The following is an 11,352-nucleotide window of genomic DNA, read 5'->3' as shown; positions in this document are numbered from 1 at the left end:
GACTCACTCTGCATTTTTTCTTCCCATTCCTTGCCAGAGAAGAGAGCTTGAGCAGAGGGGAAAACAGAGGAGAATTCCCCTGAATTTCCCAGTTCCGTGCCCCTGCTGCCTTTTGCCCTGCAGCAAAGGCTGCCCTTTGCTCAGCACTACAGCCATATGTCCAAGGGTAAGGGTAGGAGCAGGCTGTCCCTGGGCAGCTGGCCAGGTGACTAGATGGCCACACAAAGGCACTAAAGACTGTGAATCAACCACGGCTTCAGAGGGCACAAGTCAAACAAGAACATTTATTGGTCTGTTCAGCCTAAACTCAGCCATCTGTGTTAACAGAGGAATGTCACTATGATGCCCATCTAAGGGGCTTCTCCTTCTATCTGAAAGGAGAAATGCATCCCATTCTGTGCTGTTCAGAAATAAGAGGCTCTCCGGTTCCTGAAATAGTAGTCTCTAAGGGAAACATCTTTTATTTCAGCATAGTGCATCGTTTGTTTTCTTCTAAAAGCAATTAAATCAGACCAGACCATCACCTCCAGGGAGTTGGTGAAGTCACTGTCCCTGGAGGTGAACAAGAAATGTGTGATATGGTTCTTGGAGACATGGGTTTGTGGGCGTGGTGCTGGTAGGTTTATGGCTGGATTAGATTCAGAAGTCTTTTCCAACCTTAATGATTCTATGATTCTATGAAATTACTCTGAAGAACTTTAGATGTATCACAGAGTTGCAGAAACACCATGGTTGGAAAAGACCTACAAGATCATCCAATCCAACCATCCACCTATCACCAAAAGTTCTTACTAAACCACGTCCCTCAACACAACATCCAAACTTTCCTTAAACACTTCCAGGGTTGGTGACTCCACCACCTCCACTGGCAACCCATTCCAGTGCCTGACCACTCCTTCAAAGAAGGAACAGCAAAGCATTTATCAAAGTTCTTGACACTGACAAAGCCTGACAAAGAGCAGCAAATCCCTCTCTTGCAGGAATGGTTTGAAGGAGGGAAATACCCACTGATGTAAAAAAAAATCTGTGTAATGAGACCAGCACTGACTCCCATTAAGACTGATGATGACTCGCCTATTATTTAAACAAGAAGCACTGAGTGCCTGGGAAGCCATCAGCAAGATTTCGCCTTCTCCTCTGTGTTTTTGTGGCCAGTGGGCTACAAAGGTGCTAAATTCTGCTGTAGAGAATTTTTACTTCACAGGATAATTCACTGATCACTCATGAGAAATGAGTCCTTTTTGCTTCAGTGTGGTCAAATTTTCTTCTAAATTTGTTGATTAAATTGGGGAAATTTCATTAAGATCCTTTGAGTAGAGAAAGCTATTTCCCATTTAATAGTGTTTTACTATTATCCTAATTCCAATTCTGCATTAGTCATACCCTGATTGTTTTAAAGGAAACTGGTATTTTGCTGGTATCTTACTATCTTCTTTTTCTGTTGTTTTCTCAGACTTCTTTTTGGAACCAATATTTGAGAATTTTCAAGAGATAAATTAATATATTTTAAGATGCATAGCCAAAAGTAGCACTCACAGTTTCAGAAGAGTTTCAGTAATAAACCTGCCTAATTCCCAAGTATAAAGGAGGCTACAAAAATGATCCAAGGGATGGAACATCTCTCCTGTGAGGACAGGCTGAGAGAGCTGAGGCTGTGCAGCCTGGAGAAGAGAAAGCTGTAGGGAAAGCTGATAGCAGCCTTTCAGTATCTAAAGGGGCTAAAAAAAAGGGGGGGGGGGGACGACAGACTCTAGCAGGGTCTGTGGTGGTAGAACAAGGGGAAATGGTTTCAAACCAGAGAGGGGAGATTTAGATTGAATATAAGGAGGAAATTTTTATGATAAGGGTAGTGAGACATCAACACAGGTTGCAGGATGAGGGCATCCATCCAAGGTAAGGCTGAATAGGGTGCTTCTGAGCATCTGATGAAGCTGTAGGTGTCCCTGTCTATTGCTGGGGAGTTGGACTAGATGACCTTTAAGGGTCCCTTCCAACTCAAACTGTTCTATGATTCTATGATTGCCTTCCAATAAATACTATCAATTTATAATTATTATGGGAACAGCGGTCTGAAGGAAAATGTTTCTTATCACCCCTCTAAACATTTATAATGTTAGAAAGTCTGGTACTTAAACACATCATTAACTGTCCGTAGACAATTATTACAGTTTTGTTGCCAGACAGACACAGAAAAATGACAAAGGTCCTGGTCAAACTTCTGCTGTAATGCAACACTAATGCAGCACTTCCATGCATTACCATCACTTGGAGATGAGCTGAATAGTTGGTGCTCAAACACCACCACAGATGTACTTATTCCCTTGGGGACACATTCCCATGGCCCAGGATTGGTGCTCCAGATAAGTCCTTTTACCAGTTAGACAGCAGGCAGTTCGCTAGCTGCAAAGCAAGTCATTGGTGTGTTTAAACCCATGGAGATGCCAATGCTGTGCTAGTAAGGCATTTCATGGGTGGGATCTCTTTCCCTTTGAAGCTGGGGAAGAGATTTGGCCCTGGGTTAAGCAGAATCGGCAGCTGCTCAGCTGTGGGATGCACAAAAAAATTCCCACATAAATGGGGACCTACAATGGCCAAAAATGCAGGACCCCATGGTTAATGCTGAAGGAGGGAAACTGTCAAAATAATCTCATTTAGAAACACAAGGTGCCAAATCATTTGCTGTCTTGTTTCTTCATTTACAGTTTATAAAGGAAAACAAATGTCTCCATCAGGGCCTGTGTATAAGCACTGCCAACTCACTTGCTGTGTAAGCTTGGAGGAATCTGTCATCTCCTATGGACACTGATGTTTGCATCCTGGAGAGCAAGGACAAGAGCACAAATGGATCAGCAGTTCAAAACCACATGCCTTTGATTTACACAGAAGCTGGAGCAGAGCATGCAGCTCTGGGGGTTGCCCCAAGTCATAGAGGAGACAATGACTGAGACTCAACAACACTGCAGACTTCTGGTCAGCCTATGCCAGGATATCTTCCGCATTTTGGCTCTCCGAACAGCACCAGGTGGCTTGGCTTCTCAAGCTTGGCCATTGATACAGGAAAGGAGCAGTGATGGCTCTGGGCCTTGGCTGGAAATGGAGAGCACCTTTTGCAGGATTCTGGCTCCTATAAGCTCCTCCACACTTCAGCCTTCCAAAGACAGCCAGCATGTGGCTGTCAGACCTTTAACAACCATCATACAGCAAAGTGTAGGCCTAAATCCCACAGTACATTTTTATTCTGTGGGGAGAAAATAGGGAATGAATGCCATGATATTTTTTCCACTGGCACTCTTTTCTTGTCTATTTATAGAAACATTATAGGAGGGGAGGGGTATGAGGCTAATGAATTTCGTCCAGTTTAGTCATAAAGATTTATATCTGTGCCTCAGAGCTAATATTGACCAATCAAATGGCTTCCCAAATCCTTCCCATTCCATAAAATTTAATCATACCCTCATGACAGCTCAGGTATAAAATAACTTTTGATTTACTACTGTAGTAAAGTGATCAGTATTTTATGCTGATTTTTAACCATATTTCACACTGGAGAGTTGTTACATTAGAAAGCAGTAAAACAGTGCATATCACACAATGATATCATACTTAGGTCCCAAACAGAATATCAAGGGATTATTGAATTTGCATCTAAAGAGGATATTTGTTAAATGTGTGGCCACTATAATTGGGAAATGTGTGTTATTTTTAGAAGTTTATTCTGCTAACATGTAGTTGGTGTTATTATGACCTTTTTGACTTTTGTGTTATAAACGATGTTGATCCATGTATTACTTTGCAACAACCATGTGGAAGGCTGAATATTGAGATGTGATTCCACTTTTGACTGTGGATATTACTGGAAGCTGCAGAGGATGTTGGTGTGGGTTGGCTTAGATGTATTTTTATTCTGTCAGCAGAGCTAAGGTTGTAAAAATACTTTTTTTTTTTTTGATAATTCACCTTGTTTAAAAAATTGTTTCCTGTGCTAGGATTTAAAAACTGATGAAGTCAGCACTGGGAAGTTCTCTTGAAAGATCTCTAGATATGGCCTCTGGCTTAACAAGCAAGCTACAAGCACACAGTGTAATTTCCCTGAAGAATAAACATGATACTCGTAATCCCATCACCTGAAAATTCAAAGAGAAATCTTTTTCTAAAATATATGTGTACATGTATATGTGTTATATGATGCATGTGCTCTGGGGAGTTCTAATGGAGATATTCAGGGGAAAAGGTGATGGCATGTAGTTCAGCAACAATGCCACCACACCACTGCAACTCCAGTAACCTAATTTCCCTTTCATTACAGTTCACTTAATATATTAAGAAGTTCAGAAAAGAGCTTTTTAACATTTTTTAATGTATTTGGCCCACGGGGAAAAACCTGGGGTGGAGCAGGAGGCTTAGGGGGATTTGCTGCCCATGGAGACCCATGGAGTGGTATCTGAAAGATAGGCCTTGTGATATAGAGCCACATCAGAGCAGTTCTTGAAGGACTGCAGCCTGTGGGAAGCTCACATAAGATCAGTTTGGGATGGGCAGCATCCTACAGGAGTGACACGACTTGGAAATACCACCTATGGTGTGTCTTTCTTGTGCTATTGTTTTAGGTGTCTGAAATTTCACCTGTGATGAGGTCTTCTATGAGCTGCACTCCAGAAATGGGAGGTTTGATAAAAGAGTTGCATTTCATGCCAATATTCATTCCAGGCTGCTAGATACAAGACAGTTGCAATCAAAAGAAGACAAGTCCTTTGCAGACAGTCCTCAGTAATTTTTATCTTAAGAATTGCATTAACTACTCAAAGCACTAGCAGGTAAGAATTTAGCCATGTAACAGGTCGCAAATAAGGTTCACTTCAATTTTATGTGAGTTTCTGGGACCAGAAATGGATTGAGATCTCTCCTCCCAGCTCATTTCTGCTCTATATGAGAATGTCTGAACACTCAAAAGGAAGATAATTTCCACCTGCAAATATCAAACCACTTTAAGGTCAGAACAACTAAAATAAGCAAGCTTATCACAAGTCACAGTAGCCAGACTTAGGAAAAGAAGTCCAAATAAGGCAGAAAACTCTAGACACAATGCAAACATTCAAAGACCCATTCATAGACTGGCAATTCAAAATCCAAGGGTATACTTCCCAGGCTTTCAAACAACTATTTTTAACGTATTTACTTGATCACTACTGCTACATTTCAGGATTTACTTCACTGCATTGCTTTGAGCTGTGCTTTTCCAATCATATGTTCAGGGTCTAAGTAACGTATTTTCTCATCTCATTTTCAGCAGCTATTCTGGAGGAAAGGGAAGTACAAAAAAAAAAAAAAAAAAAAAAAAAAGAAAACCTATGAGTTTTTCAGCTGATCACTTGATCACTTACGGACCTGGCATGAAGAAATTAGATACACATGTGAAGATATTATTTATTATTGTATGATCACAGTTTTTACTGGGTCTAAATTCCTGGGATGGAAAAGAAAGAAAAGGATTCTTGGATCATCAGGGAAAAGCTTCGAAACAGAGAGAGTTTGACAATGGACTTCAGCAGCTTGCTACTCTCTGAATGGCTGTTGATTATAAGCTCACAAACTTGAGGCTTGTGGGAGCTCATCCATGAAGGGGGAATGTAAAACCTGCTTTTATGAGTTTTAGAACACTCATAACTTTATTAAGCTCCCCCTTTCGCTAGGAAAAGAAGTTTAATTGACCTTCAAGGATGAGGAATTATGTTTATTCTGAAGTGATTCATTTTTCTCTCCCATTGAAAGGATTCTTTTATTTTGTCTTTTCTTAAGACTCTATGAGCTGTTAGCATGGCACAGAGAAGAAGGAATAAGAAAGCTGTCACCAAAGCCCTGGCAAACCACTATTTTTTAAATTCTCCTTCCTCTCCACAGGTTTACACTAAGCCAATTTTTCCAGTGGTATGAAGGGATTAAGCTCTCTATTTGCCTTTGACAGTTAGTGAAAGCTAGGAACATCGTAAACATTTCACCATGACAAGCTCTATAATTAAAAACAATTATTGCAAAATTAGAGGGTTTCAAGCATCAAGCAGCTTCAAATTATTTGTGAACATTCAGTTTTTAGAAATACTACCTTATGACAACCACAGCTCTTGTTAAGCTAGCGAGATGATCAGAAGATGAGGTCTGACCAACATGTCATTCTGGAAGGTTTTGTATCTTGAGCACATACCTGCACATTGTGCAATAAAAGATTCCCCAGAAGTCATGTTGATTTGATGGCTCTCTGCATGAGTTTCCCATATCCCAGAATTTATCCGTCAATTTTAAACAACAGTTTATGAAACGACACTTGAAGGGTTTCCTTCCTCTGGCTGAAGGTGGACTTCCAGGAGGGAGAGTAAATTTGGACAACAATTTAAATGAACAGTTTCTTTGTGTTTAAAGTGTCTTTTCTTATGAATAATGTTTTATTTCTGCATTTTTAATGTAAATCACTAACATTTGGAAATAAGTTCTCTGTTACAGTCAAGATCTTATAATGACTTACATAAGCAGCAAGAAGAGACAACCTGTCTACAGAAGGACCTAGGGGCACTATCATGGACCAAAACATCTTGGTGCTGATGAAGCTGAGAAAAAAACCTGGAAGGAGAAGTTACCTCTGTTCCTAAATTTCTTATTATTTACCAGAAGACTTTAGATTACACACAGCGTAGCCTGATGCCAAATATCTCTGAGAAAACTGGAGTTCAGAAGTGATAAGCAGACATCACAGAAGGGTAGGTGCTGGAAGGCAGCAGTCCAACCCCTTGCTAAAGCAATTACCTACAGTAGGTCATGCAGGAAAGCATCCAGGTGGGTGTTGAGCACTCCAAAGAATAACAAAGTTCTTCCTCATGGAAATTTCTTGCCTTCTAGTTTGTGTCCTGCTGCTAAAATGGTAAGGAAATGAATGGACAGTAAGTGCAGTGCAAAACACTGAAGCAAAGACAGAATTTACTAAAAACCTTGTAGCCGAAGACGGGGATGTTATATAATCACCATCTCCTGGTTTCTTGGCTCCCTTTCTAGTTAACTAGCTTGTTTTGTCCCAGAGATTTAATTTCCTGTATACACAGTTTGTCTCATCACATTCACTTTCTTTTTAGTGGTGATAGAAAAGCCAAAAAAGCATTTTGGCAGAAATAACCCCTTCAACAAATTAACAGGCTGTGCATTAGCTGAGCCATCTCTTTTTTTTTTTTTTTTTTTTTTTTTTTTTAAGTTAGTCTAAGTCAGAGATTGAGAGTTCAATTCAAAACACTTGTCTTGGCAGCAGAAGAAATTGTGCAGAGTTTTGATTCAGTGGTTGTAAGGACCATATGTAGCTATCAAATTGTCATCTGGTTACTTCCTCTAGCAGCAGTTACTACTGAGAAAAGCAGACTTACCCGCCAAGACCTTTCTTAGAGTTTGGTACAGCTCATCAGTTCTTGCAAGCATTCTTTTCTGGATCAGGCTGGTCCCTGGCTCTCATTAGTTAACATAGACTCAGATGTGTTCAAATTTCACCTGTAATTCCTACAGCTAAGTTATTTCTAGCATCCTGAAAATGAGCATAACAATTCCTGTCACCACATTCCTACTCTATGGAATAAGATCAGCATTTTATAAGAAGTACCTGAGAAAAGAATTTGTTCACAGTTTCATTCCCAGGGGTTTCTTCGGGATTTTCATAGACTTGTGGTGGTCTCCTCTGTCTTCAGCACTGGCCAACACAAGAAGCAGCCAGCTACATATGTACTCTCCTATTCAGCCAAGATGTTCAAGAACTTCTATGGCTTCTCTGCTATATAATGCAGGGGAGGTTCCACCTAAACCAACGTTACATATTTACAATCTACAAATGAGAGAACCTGCCAAAGTGTTTTCCTCAGTTTGTGGAAAGAAACACTTTAAAGTCATGTTTGTAGATGTATTTACAATGAGATTAACTGCGTCTTAAATTCCCAAAAAATTCATGGAGTTCCCAATGATCACACAAGAAAGATCTCACCCAGGGAGACTGACAATTTCATAAGTCTATATTTTATATATATGGATTCTGCAAGATTAATTAATCTTGTAACAATTAAACAGTAACGATGTCAACAAGCAAAGAACCCACAACTTAAGTTTTTTGGATTGCCACTTTTTTTCTTTATAATGCACGGTGAAAATATTTCCTTTTGAAAATAATTTATTTTAGTCTGGAAATTCAGATGTATCCTGACCTATTGATACAACTGAGATCTTGCCAGTAGAATGCTTCCTGTATGATTAATAAAGAAAACGGAATTTGCTTTGATGTTTCTTTAGAATGTTTACTCTGCACTGTAAGGTGAAATGTGTTAACAGCATTAAGAAAAGAAAATGGAGGTTGCATTTGCAGGATCTAAATACCATCCCACCCTTGATGTTACAGTCTATTGGGATTTGAATAATATACTGGTATCTAACCTCTGTAAACGGATTGAATTTAAATTACTTGTACAAAAGATTCAAGGACATCACTTTTGTCCTTACTGCTATTCCCTCTTGCCCAACTGGTGTACAGCAGGTTAAGAAAACATTCCTACTTTTGAGATTGATGCAAAAACTATTTCCTAGAGGACAACACAATATTATAAGCAGAACTCCAAGATGATAGAGGAGAATGTGGAACAACAAGAACTACAACTTGCAAACTCATGCCAGTTTTTCCACTGCATAACATAAATGGCTCCTCAATTAGACAATTTGCTGTAGTATATAAATTGGTTTTATGGGTTCAGATATGTATTAATCTCAGCTTTCAGCATCTGTTTTCTGCACAGAAACTTGTCAACAGAGAGTTTGATAGCAAAAAATTCATTGGAATCATATCCAAAGGTAACATTCATACGGGAATCAAATTTTCTGAACAGTACCTGGATGGTGATGGAAGTCTGGGTTAAAGAACTCTAACAAGTGCATCTCTGTCTGGATCATGTGAGAATCTCCAAGGATCAGTTCTTACATTACTTATTCTCTAGTAATGCATGAACACTACAACAAATGAATGGCACATAGCCATTGGCTTTCTTAAAATGCAAACATCTCCTACTTCAGTAGAAGAGTACGTAACAGAACAAAAGCCCCTTATGAGCTTTTCCAAATCTGCAAACCATGTTCCTACTGTCTATTTATGAGTATCTTACCTACATACAATTTGATCAATTTTTCAGTTGTTGACTCCATGAGGCAGTTACATTCTCCACCCAGAGTATTAATCAACATGTCAAAATGTAAAAAATTGTTTATGCACAGCAATTTAGGACTGGGGACAGTCCAAAATTGCCAGCTTGTGGACTCTGCACTGAGTGGCAAAAAGCTTTGTGTGAAAGGTGGTCAAGGAGGGCAGTCAGTCCCTTTGTCTCCAGTTAGTCCATTGACTGAACTTTGGCCACTGAGTCATCACTGCAGCTGGGGATAAAAATACATAGGGTATGCACACAGCTGCAGCCCTGATTTCCCACTGCACCACAGCCATTGCTGCAGGGCAAACATAAGTGCCTGCCCAGGACTTTTGTCTAGTCAACAAGCTAGAATAGTCCAGCTTCAGTGCAAATTTGGTTGTGCTGCCTCTTTCCGATAAGAAGGTAGCAAGCTTTCTCCCACCTCAGGTGCTTTGCTTGGAGATTAAATATACATCAGGTAAATTCAAGTTTCAGTTCTGTCATTATCTGTGAATGGTCAGACCCCACTTTTAGCACAGCAGCTCCTGCAGAAGCAGATGCACAACTCTGCCCTCATCCCTATGCTGTAATACTGGCTGCTCAACAAACATTAAATAATCTCAGAGAAAATCCTCCTACACCCCAGGAATTTTCCAAATGAGTGAAACATCACCAGGGCTGGATTCTGGCTGTATACTGACAAAGGCAGATAGTTCAGAGATAGTATGAATCTTTCCACAGCCAAAAGATAGCAAGAAGTGCTGTCTTGCTATGGTCATGCCAATCCTGCAAATTAACGCACTCATGTAAGTGCTCCATATGGAGTAAGCTTCAGTATTTCTACCAATAGCACAGTTCATGATTCTTGCACAGAGAAGCCCAAGGCTCTGCAGAGCCTCTCTACATAAACCTGAGCTAATTACACATTCCTGTATTGCTGCTTTCAGCGGACTCCAGGGACAGAGTTACACGTTTCAAGGCATGAAGTTCTGGGAAAGGCATTGGGTAGATGACACAAATTTTACAAAGCCAGTCTCAAAAACCACTAGTCAGAACACTTTCGTTCATCAGATGTGTTCACAATGCTTTACAGACCCCAGAGATATTTCAGATAGGGATGTAACAAGAAAACTCTAATCAGGAAGTAACACCATGAGGAAGAGACGAAGGATAAGTTCAACATGGCAAAGTGCAAAGTTTTGCACTTGGGCCGGAGGAATCCCAGGCATCCGTACAGGCTGGAAGGAGCGGTCCTTGAGAGCAGCCATGTGGAGAAGGACCTGGGGGTCCTGATAGATGAAAAAGTTAATATGAGCCAACAGTGTGCTCTTGCGGCTCAGAGGGCAAATGGTATCCTGGGGTCCATCAAAAGAGAGGTGGCCAGCAGGGACAGGGAGGTGATTGTCCCCCTCTACTCTGCTTTTGTGTGGCCCCATCTGGAATACTGCGTCCAAGTGCAGAGCCCGCAGTACAAAAAAGACAGGGAGCTGTTGGAGAGGGTCCAGAGGAGGGCCGCTAGGATGATCAGGGGACAGGAGCACCTCCCCTATGAGGACAGGCTGAGGGAGCTGGGCTTGTTCAGCCTGGAGAAAAGAAGGCTGCGGGGTGACCTCATGGCAGCCTTCCAGTACCTAAAGGGAGCCTTCAAACAGGAGGGGAATCAACACTTCGAAAGGGTTGATATGCGTAGGACGAGAGGAAATGGTTTTAAGTTGAGGGAGGGGAGATTTAGGTCGGACATCAGGGGGAAATTCTTTACCCAGAGAGTGGTGAGGTGCTGGAACAGCTGCCCAGAGAGGCTGTGGATGCCCCGTCCCTGGAGGTGTTCAAGGCCAGGTTGGATGGGGCCCTGGGCAGCCTGGTTTAGCATTAAACGTGGAGGTTGGTGTCCCTGCCTGTGGCAGGGGGTTGGAGATTCATGATCCTTGAGGTCCCTTCCAACCCTGGCCATTCTGTGATTATACTTATTTAATCTTACTTCGTTTTCATTTAGCTGTTCCTCTTCCTTCTCTCTTTTGTATCTCCCTTATTTTATTCCACATATGAAGTTTTCACACATCTCTCCTAGACAGGGCTGTTTGTACCAACAGTTTATTGGCATTATTGCTTCACAGTATTAAGAGCTCCTTTACATCATGAAATTTTAATGAAGTGAAACATTAATTCT

The sequence above is a fragment of the Tympanuchus pallidicinctus genome, unplaced genomic scaffold (assembly GCF_026119805.1).
Source record: "Tympanuchus pallidicinctus isolate F22 unplaced genomic scaffold, pur_lepc_1.0 scaffold3, whole genome shotgun sequence".
NCBI lineage: Eukaryota > Metazoa > Chordata > Aves > Galliformes > Phasianidae > Tympanuchus > Tympanuchus pallidicinctus.
Note: the sequence above shows the minus strand (reverse complement) of the source record.